Source organism: Zalophus californianus, chromosome 3, assembly GCF_009762305.2.
Source record: "Zalophus californianus isolate mZalCal1 chromosome 3, mZalCal1.pri.v2, whole genome shotgun sequence".
Lineage (NCBI taxonomy): Eukaryota > Metazoa > Chordata > Mammalia > Carnivora > Otariidae > Zalophus > Zalophus californianus.
This window is the reverse complement of record NC_045597.1, coordinates 192,093,135-192,103,456: the sequence shown is the minus strand read 5'-3', so window position 1 is coordinate 192,103,456 and position 10,322 is coordinate 192,093,135. Positions and strand designations below refer to the sequence as shown.

Genomic DNA, 10,322 nt, shown 5'->3' with positions numbered 1-10,322 from the left:
TGTCAACACAACTTACCACAGACAATGTTAACAGTGGCCACCTGGTTGTGCTGGTGTTTGCCAGATTTCTATACTGTAAAGTGACTTTTATTTTACCATTACCTGGTTTTGTTTTGTTTTGTTTTTGCAATTTTGTAAGTTGAGATATAATCTACTTGACTTAAAACTCATTATTTTTTTTTTTCATGGTGAAGTCTGCTTTATTGGTGGCAGTTAGTATAAGTCAATAAATATTCATCCCCAAAGAGGAACTCATTTATTTATCTGGTCCATAGAGAGCTGAATGAAACTGAACCAACTGCCTGCTGAGATGATAAACTGAAGTCAATCCTGCTTCTTGGGAAATGAAGCCATAGCTATATAGCTGATATATGGCACATGCTGTTCCACCAACTGTAAGGATCACAGTGGCTCTATACAGGAGGGCATCAGCTACTCCACCCCGTAGATGCACTGGAATTCCATTATCCTCCTGAAATAGCTTTTGTTTCTCTGGAACTTTATTTTCAAACTGCCTGCGTGACGCAGTACTCATGGTCCTCTGGGCAATCTGACGAAGAGCCAGCCGATTCCACGTCTTGGCTCAGTTACTACCCACCAACTGCGACAACCGACCACCAGGAACCAAAACTCATTATTTTAAAGTATCCGATTCAATTTCTTTTAGTATATTCCCAATTTTGTGCAGCCACCACCACTAACTCTGGAACATTTGTATTAGCACCCCAAAAGGAACCCCGCACCTGTTAGCAGTCACTCCCCATTCTCCTCTTCCCCCCAGTCCCTGGCAACCACTGATCTACTTTCTGTCTCTACGGATTGGCCTATTCTGCATGTTGCATATAAATGAAATTCTACAATGGCCTTTTGTGTCTGAGTTCTTTCTCTTAGCATGTCTTCAAGATTCATGTTTGTTGTAGCAGGTATTAGTGCTCCCTTCCTTTTTACGGATGAATAACATCCATGGTACGGATGGATATGCTCCATTTGTTCATCCATTCATCACTTGAGCATTTGGGTTGTTTCCACTTCTCGGCTATTCCGAATAATGCTCTTAGGAACATTCATGCACAGAGGTTTACATGGGCGTAGGTTTTCAACTCTCTTGCGTATATACCGTAGGGTGGAATTCCTGGGTTATATGGTGAATTGAAGAGTTTAATAGATTCTTCCCAAAGCCGATAATTACTCACATCTCCATTAATACTGTCATACTGGATTTTATCATTCTTAAAATTTTGCCAACATGATGTACCAAAAAATGGCATCTCATTATTGCTTTAATTTGCATTTTCCTGATAGCCTTGAAAAAAGGGTGTCTTTCGTATATTTGTCATATATCTTTTCATGGTTATTCATATACTGCTATTATTTACCATTCTCTAGAAACCATTCCAGAGCATAGAATAAGATGGGAGTTTTCCACTTCATTTTACAAAGGCACCACAAACCTGATAGCTCACAAAGTCCTGAAAAGAGGATACCCCAGAGAAAAACTACAGACTGACTCATTTATGAATATATGTGCAAAAAGTGCTAACGGAAATAGGAGCATTTTGTGCATAAAACACATTCCTGAAAATGTGTATACCGTGCAATCGTGCAGAGTGCTATTATAGAGTATAATAATTTATTCGTGGGCAAAGGGCCTGTGCAGAAATCTCGTGAAGAAGACTCCTCTAGCCAGAATTCAGAGGACAGAAGGCTGGCTTCTCTGTCATCAGATGTATGTAACACAAACAGCAGTGTGAGTAAGTAGAAACTCTGATGTGTGCTGGTGCGTGGGGGTGATGCAAACGTTCATAATGGATCTAGCAATATTTATAGAACATTTATGGATCCCTTTACCCCAAACATTCCATTTCTAAGCACTTGTTTTTAAGGAAGAAAACAAGGACGTGCACATCAGAGTGTTATAAATAGCAATAAGCAAAACAGACAAAACCATTGCCTTTAGGAGCTTATAAAGACTGTGTAGTCTGGTGTGCATGGGGGGGGTGTCATTTTTTTTTTTAAAGATTTTATTTATTTATTCATGAGAGACAGAGGAGGAGAGAGAGAGAGAGAGAGAAGCAGAGGGAGAAGCAGGCTCCCAAGGAGCAGGGAGCCCGATGTGGGACTCGATCCCAGGACCCTGGGATCATGACCTGAGCCGAAGGCAGACGCCCAACCATCTGAGCCACCCAGGCGCCCGGGTGTCGTTTTTTTAAAGTGACTTTTTTTAGATTGGAAAAGTCATTTACAAAACAGCATGAGCCTTTTTTTTTTTTTTTGGTTTATCTACCATCTATGTTCCTAAGTATAAATTGCAGTTTGGAAGACTATCTACCATATATACTATATGTTAAAATTTACCTGAATGGCAAGAATTAAGGCTTCTTATTTATTTTGTTTACCTGTATTTTCTATATGTATAGGTTACTTCTATAATTAAAAGAAGTTGTTTTTATTTTTTTAAATTTTTAAAAAAGATTTTATTTGTTCACTTGAGAGAGAGAGAGAGTGAGAGCACACGCAGAGAGGAGGGGGAGAGGGAGAGGGAGAAGCAGGCTTCCCGCGGAGCAGGGAGCCTGACACGGGGCTCGATCCCAGGACCCTGGGATCATGACCTGAGCTGAAGGCAGACATGTAACCCAGGTGCCCCCAAAGAAGTTATTTTTAAAGAGTATTTGGCATGACAATAAAAAATCGAGGGAGGGACACCTGGCTGGCTCATTTGGAGGAATATGCAACTCTTGATCTTGGGGTTGTGAGTTGGAGCCCCTCCCGCGACCCGGCCGGTGGCAGCCCAGTGTCTTCCAGGCCGAAGACGGGGCAGGAAAGCACAGGGAGCATCTTGGGTTGGCGTCTGTCCGATTTATTCCCTGAAACACAAAATCACTTGCAGTTGTGTGTGACCATCTCCCGGGCCAGGACTCCACAACGGGAAAGCAGTTACCTTTTTCTTTTTTTTAAGATTTTATTTATGTATTTATGTATTTATTTAGAGCATGAGTGGGGGAACCCTAACCCTCAAATACACCCCCCACCCCGTCTCCCCCAAGCCTACGCAACCATTAATCTATTTTCAGTCTCTATAGATTGGATGTCTATTGGGGACATTTCATGTCCTAAATTGTCCATTTAGGACAATTCCTAAATGGAATTATATAATGCGCAGTCCTTGGTGACCAGCTTCTTTCACTTAGCATAATGTTTTCAAGGTTCATCTGTGCTGTAGCATGCGTCGGTACATTACATCTTTGTATTGCTGAAAAATATTTCATTATATTTCATTGCATTATATACTACTCCTTATTTACCTCCGTTTATCAGTTGATGGGCATTTGAATTGTTTCCGGCTTTTGGCTATTATGAATAAAGCTGCTATGAAAGCCTAACATAGAAGTTTTTGTGTAGACATGTGTTTTCATGTCTCTTGGGTATGGACCTAGGAGTATTACTGCACCACCTTGTAACTTTATGTTTAACCTTCTGTAGAACTGCCAAACTGTTCATCCCCTGCTGGTGGGAGTATAATATAACGCAACCATTTTGGAAATTTTTTTTTTAATTGAAAACTGGGGGGTGGGGAAGAAAAAAGGGTGCTGGAAAGACTGGTTCCCCATCGGCAGCCTTGGTTAGGATGAGGGGCTGCAGGCCTCTCAGAGGTGGGAGCTGAGCAAGGCAGTCAGCTCTGGGGGAAGGTAGAGTGCAGGAATCAAGAGACTACCCCCGGCCCCCACCCCACTTTCTTCTCCCGGGCAAGACCTAGAGCCGTCCTTGAACCCGATTGGCTGTGGGGAACCAGAGCCCTGGACAGGGGCTCCCCAAGTTGGTCTCCATCCAGTGGCTTCCCAAAGGGATCAGCTGTGTTGGGTAGCACTCGGGGGCAGAGGTGGCCCAGGACGGCTTCGGCTGGAAGGCGCACAGGTCCTGCAGAGGGAAACCTCCTCGGACTTAAGACACCTGGAGTCATAAACACCTGGTTGTGACCTGCCTGAACGCACACACAGCTGGAGGGGACCGCCTCTGCCTGCCCTCACCCTCCTTGAACCCCCAATTCCTGACTTTTCCACTGTCCTGGACCAAGAGGGGCAGCCCAGGTGAGTGGGAGATTGGAGGTCTGGGGGTCAGAGAGCCCTGGCTTCAAACCCTGGCTCCAGCACCCACATTCGGGGACCCGCGGGCATGAGCTGTCACCTCTCTGTGCCTCAGTCTCTTTATCTGCAAAATGGACATAATCTCCTGTGCCGATGCAGGCTAGCAGAGCAGAGGTAAGTCACGTGAGCATCCCTTGGTGGCAGTTCCCTACGCTTTGTTCCTTGGTTGCTTCTTCTTGGCCCGGGCCTGCCCCCACCCCCTCGCCCTCCCCCTCCCCACTGCTTACAGCAGGCTGGCTCTGCAGGCCTGTCCCTTTAACAGTCTCTCAAGTCCTTCCTCACCCAAGAAAGGATCTGTTTCTCTTCTTCCTCTTTCCTCACGCTTCATTTCTTTGTTCTATTTCTGGACCAAAACAAGAAGAGGAATCACCATGCGGGAAACACTGGCATCAGGGGAGAGGAGAACCTTCCGTCTTTCTGAGAACCAGACAAGAGGAAAAGCCCGTGTTGCGCCTGACCGCACTGGCTCTGGGAACCTGGGGAACAGTCCCTGAGACCTGCCCCCAGCCCTGCAGCCTGGGTCCCCCATCAGGAGTGCGCCGTGCATCTTGATGCGGGCTGTAGCCCAACCTGCTTTGCTGCAGTGCTGTTTTCTACTCATTTTGCATGGTGAGTTACAACGCTTCATTTCACTGCAGCTTAAATTGGCCACAGTGGGCCAGGCGGAAAAGGCAGTTGCCGCCTGAGTGGCAGTGCAGTGTTGGGGGAGGGGGGCTCTTGTGAGGGCCAAGTGGTCCCTGCCCCCTCCCATTCACAGGTGCAAGTCTAACCCTCAGTTACGCAGACCGTAGTTATGCAGCCCCTTGGAGACAGGGTCTTTAAGGAGGTCATGAAGGTGAAATGAGGTCACTGGGGTGGGCCCCGAAGCCATGTGGCTGGTGCCCTTGTAAGGAGAGGCGATCAGCCAGAGGGAGGGCCATGGGAGCGCGGGGGGGGGGGGGGGGGGGGGGGGAGAAGGCAGCTGTTGACAGGCCAAGGACAGAGGCCTCAGAAGAAACCAAGCCTAAGGACACCTTGATCTTGGACTGCCAGCCTCCAGGACTGAGAGGAAGTACACGTCTGTGGTTAGGCTGCCCGGTCTGTGGTCTTCCCGGCAGCCCCAGAGGACCGGTCCAGCCCCGCTCTGCGCTGCCGGGGCTAGGCCCCGGGAACAGGAGAGAATCCCCAAATGTCACCACTTGAATACTTCCTGTTATTATCACCCTGAGTCCGGTCCCTTGGACTCACCTCCTGCCCTCTGTGCGATGGAGTGGGGACCACACCGAGGGACAGAAACAGGTACCCCGACAGGTGCATTCATGCGCACACGCAGCATTGGGGGCCCAGGTCCTTCATGAATGTGCATCACCGTGGCCAAGCTAAGAAGTGATTAGGATGTGTTGGGCGCAGTGCCGAGAGCTCTCTTCACAACGACTCCCTGAAGTACCCTGAAGTACACATAGTAGTCGCTTTACAGGGGAGGGAACTGAGGCCCAGAGGGCCTGAGCAGCTGGCCTAGCCATTTCTTAGTGGGCGGGGCTAGGATTCGATCTGCTCCCAGGCAGTTTGGAGCCATAGTCTCTATGTTACAACCAGATATTCTCTTTTAACGTGGAACTATTTCTTGTAAGGACAGCGTGCCAGGGAGAGAGTTGAGTGACCTCCTTGTGTGCCCTTGGGCAGGCTGGGCAGGTGCTGGTGTGTGGATGCTGGCCCGATGGGCTGCAGGGAGGGTGAGAAGCAGTTGCCACCTGCCATTACCGCTGGCCTCCCACACCCCTGCCTGCCTCGCTCCCCAGAAAACAGTCCGGGAGCAAACTGCCCAGGCCTCCCCGGGGGTGTGTGTGTGTTGGGGAGGGGACTCAGCTGAGGCGGAGAGCGCCAGATGGCCGACCTCAGCCCCAGCTCAGGGATTGTGGCTGGTGTGTATGTGTGGCGGGGGGAGGGTAGAGAGGAAGGGTGATCGTGAGGGCCCAATGGCAAACTGTTCACCCTGCCCTCCATCTGGTGTATTTTCTACCCGAGGCGCGTTTAGGTAATCCGGCTAAAGACGGTAACCTCATGGCGCATCTCAGCATGGTCCCATGAAGACGAAACCAAAGCCAGATCCAAGGTCACCTCCAGCAATAGCCTTGAGAAGTACTGTAGGTCCTTCCTAAATTTGTTATGTTCACAAAGGAGAGAAAAACATCTTAAAACGTCTTTCCTCTCCCCCTCCCAAAGCCCCCAGACTCCTGCACGCTTTCCTCCCGCATGCTATAGCCCCCCTGCCACTCCCCAGACCCACGGAGCCCCTGACCGCCAGCCTGATCTTCGCAGCTTCCACACCGTCCTTGGCATGGGGCCCGTGACCCACCCGAGGCCATCTTTCCCAAGTATGTAAAATTATCGGAGAGATGAAGAAGCTGCTTAAAGTCCCACGGCTGGACAGGGGTCCGGTTAGGTCCCAGCAAGCCCGCGTCTCCCATCCCCGGCATCGAGGGGCCTCCCGGGACCACAAAGTGATGTCCCAGCAACTGGGACACGGCAGCCGGATCCAAGCTGCAGCGTCGTCACCGCCTCTGTGAGTCGTATTACATGATCTCCCCCCGTTTGATAGGGCCTGGGGCCCGGGCTTACACACCCCGCACTCAGCCCCGCACACTCACCCACGCACTCACCCCACTCACCCCACACTTACCCACGCACCCACCTCCCACACTTACCCCCACACACTCACACACACACACTCACTCATACTTATGCATACATAATCATGCACACTCACCCGTACACTTTCACCCCCACACCACCTACACTCATACAGTCATACACAATCATAGACTCACTCACACATTTACCCCACCCCTACACTCACACAAACTCATTCACTCACCCCACATACCCACACACACTCACCCCACCCCCACATAATCACTCACACATCCCACATAATCACACTCACACACTTATACACTCACACCCCCCACTCACACAGTTACACACCCATACACTCACAACCCCCCCCACTCACATGCATACCCACACACTGCACCCCAAATTGAGACAATCTTGCTTTCCTATTTTGTAATCTGCCTTTTTCAATTAACTATACTGTGAGAAAATTTTCCCAAGTATTTAATTTTAGGAAATTCTTTTCCCATCATCTGGATTTAATCTAATTGCGCAGTCCTCTAGCGTGGGCACTGAGGATGTTTCCACTCGTTTGCTCATATAAATAACCCTGGACGAAGTCCTTTAGTGCATCTCCGCTCCTGTCCTGGGGATGAATTCCTAGGAGGGAAATGACTGAGATAAACATTTAAGGCTTCCAGTACATACTCTGACTGGTCCTCCATGACGACTGTACCGGTTTTCGCTTTTGACGAACCCGAGGAAATTTCACCTCGGAGGACTGGGTTTTCCTCCAGAAGTGCTGGGTGCCCACCCAGCTCCCAGCCCCAGGTGCTGCAGCCTCGGACCTGCCTCCCCGCAGCCTCCTCACCTGCCTCCCTGCAGCAGGCTGTTGACTGCAGAGGGCCTCAAGCTTCACAGCGGCCCCTGGAGCACTTTTACCCTGATGGGCTCATTACCATGAGCCACTCTGGGAACAATACATACTTGGCCAAGTCCACTTCCCAAGTCCTTTTCCCTTGGGTTTTTTTTTCTTTTTGGGGGGGGCGGTTTTGACTTCCAACCAATTCTTTTTCTATGAATTTCCATGACAAAGCTCTGGAGAAGGGGCCATTTCTCCAGCTGAGGACACAAATGAAACTAGTTAATCTTATTTTTCAAAGTAAAACTGTTGTCAGCTTCCCCAGCCAGCTTAGTGGGGATGGAATGAGAAGGGCTGAGTGTGCGGGTGAGTGTGTGATTGTGTATGAGTACATGGGAGTGTGCGGGTGAGTGTGTGATTGTGTATGAGTACATGGGAGTGTGGGGGTGAGTGTGTGATTGTGTATGAGTACATGGGAGTGTGCGGGTGAGTGTGTGATTGTGTATGAGTACATGGGAGTGTGGGGGTGAGTGTGTGATTGTGTATGAGTACACGGGAGTGTGCGGGTGAGTGTGTGATTGTGTATGAGTGCATGGGAGTGTGGGGGTGAGTGTGTGATTGTGTATGAGTACATGGGAGTGTGGAAGTGAGTGTGTGGGGGAGCCTGTGAACATGTGTGTGTATAAGGATGCATGCGAGTGTGGGTGTGGGGTGAGCGCGTGTGAATGGGAGTGTGTGGGTGGGGTGGGCGTGTGTGTGGGTGGTGTGAGTGTGCATGTGAGTATAAGTGTGGGGTGTGTGTGAATGTGGGTGCGAGTGTGTGGGGATGAGTATGTGTGTGAGGGAGTGGGGTGAGTGCGTGGGTGAGTGTGCGGGGCTGAGTGCGGGGTGTGTAAGCCCGGGCCCCAGGCCCTATCAAACGGGGGGAGATCATGTAATACGACTCACAGAGGCGGTGACGACGCTGCAGCTTGGATCCGGCTGCCGTGTCCCAGTTGCTGGGACATCACTTTGTGGTCCCGGGAGGCCCCTCGATGCCGGGGATGGGAGACGCGGGCTTGCTGGGATCTGACTTGACCCCTGTCCAGCCGTGGGGACTAAGCAGGCTCTCTTTGTGGGCTTCCCCACCCTGGACGTCAGAGGAGGCCAAAGAAGGGTGGCGGCTCCCACCCAGCCTCCCTGTTCCCCCCGCTGCCCCATTCCCCCGCCCGGGCCCTGCTGCTCGGCTGGGTGCTTTCTGTGAGAACATGGGGAGGCTGATGATGTGCGTGACTGGTGTGCAGTCCACACGGCCCCTCTGTACTTTGCAGGTAGCCCTGGGACAGACTCCCGAGGAAAGGGCAGAGCACGGTGGGCCGAGGCAGAGTGTGGGGCCTGGCCTGGTGCTGCTGCATGTGGGTGTCACCCCTGCGCCCCGGCTCACCCTGGGCCTGAGCAGTGCCCTCGGCGAGGGGGTCTGCAGCTCCTGCCTCCCCTCCCTGCCCCGGAGCGGACCCCCAGGGACCGGTGTCGGGGGGCGGCAAGGAGCTCCCCCACTCCTCAGCTGACCACGGCCGCTGCTGTGTGCGGCAGCCCTGGGGCGCCTGGCGTCGCTGGATGTGACCTTGGCAGGCGCGCATTCTGCAGCCCTGGTCAGATGGCTGATGGCGCCCTGGCTCCCTGCCGGCCCCTCTCTGGAGGGTGCGCTGCTGAGAAGAGGGATTCCAGGAACGGTTCTCAGGCATCTTAGAAACTCATTTTCCTTTAAATGTCAACTGCCTCCTCAGTAACCCTCGGAGAGGCCCCCACACCCAGGGATGTGGGACAGAAGGGGCTGAGAGCCAGTGCTGCTCGGGGTGAGCACAGCGGCCTCCCTGGCCTCGGGGGGCCGGGTCAGGGTCCGGGACAGGGCTGCCAGAGGCCTCCTTACCTCACACGGGTGCCCATGCACACCCACCCCCCAGACACAAAGACACACACACACACACGCACGCACGCACACACACACGCAGACCTGGGCCTTGGCTTTAAAAGGCAAACCCCAAAGCTGCCATTATGGGTGGTCTGAGACCATCCGTGGGAACAATGGCCCACACCCGAGCTTTGGGACCGAAGCATTTTCTCAGGAGCTCCTGGGACACCTGGCCTTGCTCTATGTTCTGATATATTGGGCTTTGGAGACAGCTTTCGTGGCAGGTCATTATCAGTTCCCAAAGTTGTCCCCCGTCGTGGCCTGTGCAAAGGAGAAAACCGAGGTGTCCCTCAGCTCTTGAGCTTGCCCAGTGTACTGGATTGAACACTATCCTCCGGATTGGTGTTCACCTGGAACCAACCTCAGAAGGTGACCGTATTTGGAAAGAGGGCCTTTGCAGATATAATTCGTTAAATTAAAATAAAGTCATACTGGATTCAGGTGGGCCCCACCTAACGTGACCGGTGTCCCTATAAGAAGAGAAGACGGAGGCACACAGAGCAAAGGCAGCTGAGACTAGTGTGCGCAGCTACAAGCCAAGGAACGCCAAGGAACGCCCACAGACCAGAGGCTGGAAGAGGCAGGAAGGATCCTCCCCTAGCGGTTCAGAGAGAGCAGGGCCTGCCTGCACCTCGATCTCAGGACTTCTAGCGTTCAGAACACTGGGAGAATAAATTCTGTGGTTTAAGCCGTCTGGTTTGTGGGCCTGTGTTAAAGGCAGCCCTAGGAAACGAACAATGAAAGTCTTTGGTTTTTTTATTCATTTGTTTATTTA

At 51.5% G+C, this 10,322-nt stretch overlaps 1 pseudogene; it reads right to left on the bottom strand.

Moving 5' to 3' along the window:
• Positions 1–324: 324 nt before the first annotated feature.
• Positions 325–5,438, bottom strand: LOC113919623 (annotated as a pseudogene).
• Between the last annotated feature and the right edge of the window lie 4,884 nt (positions 5,439–10,322).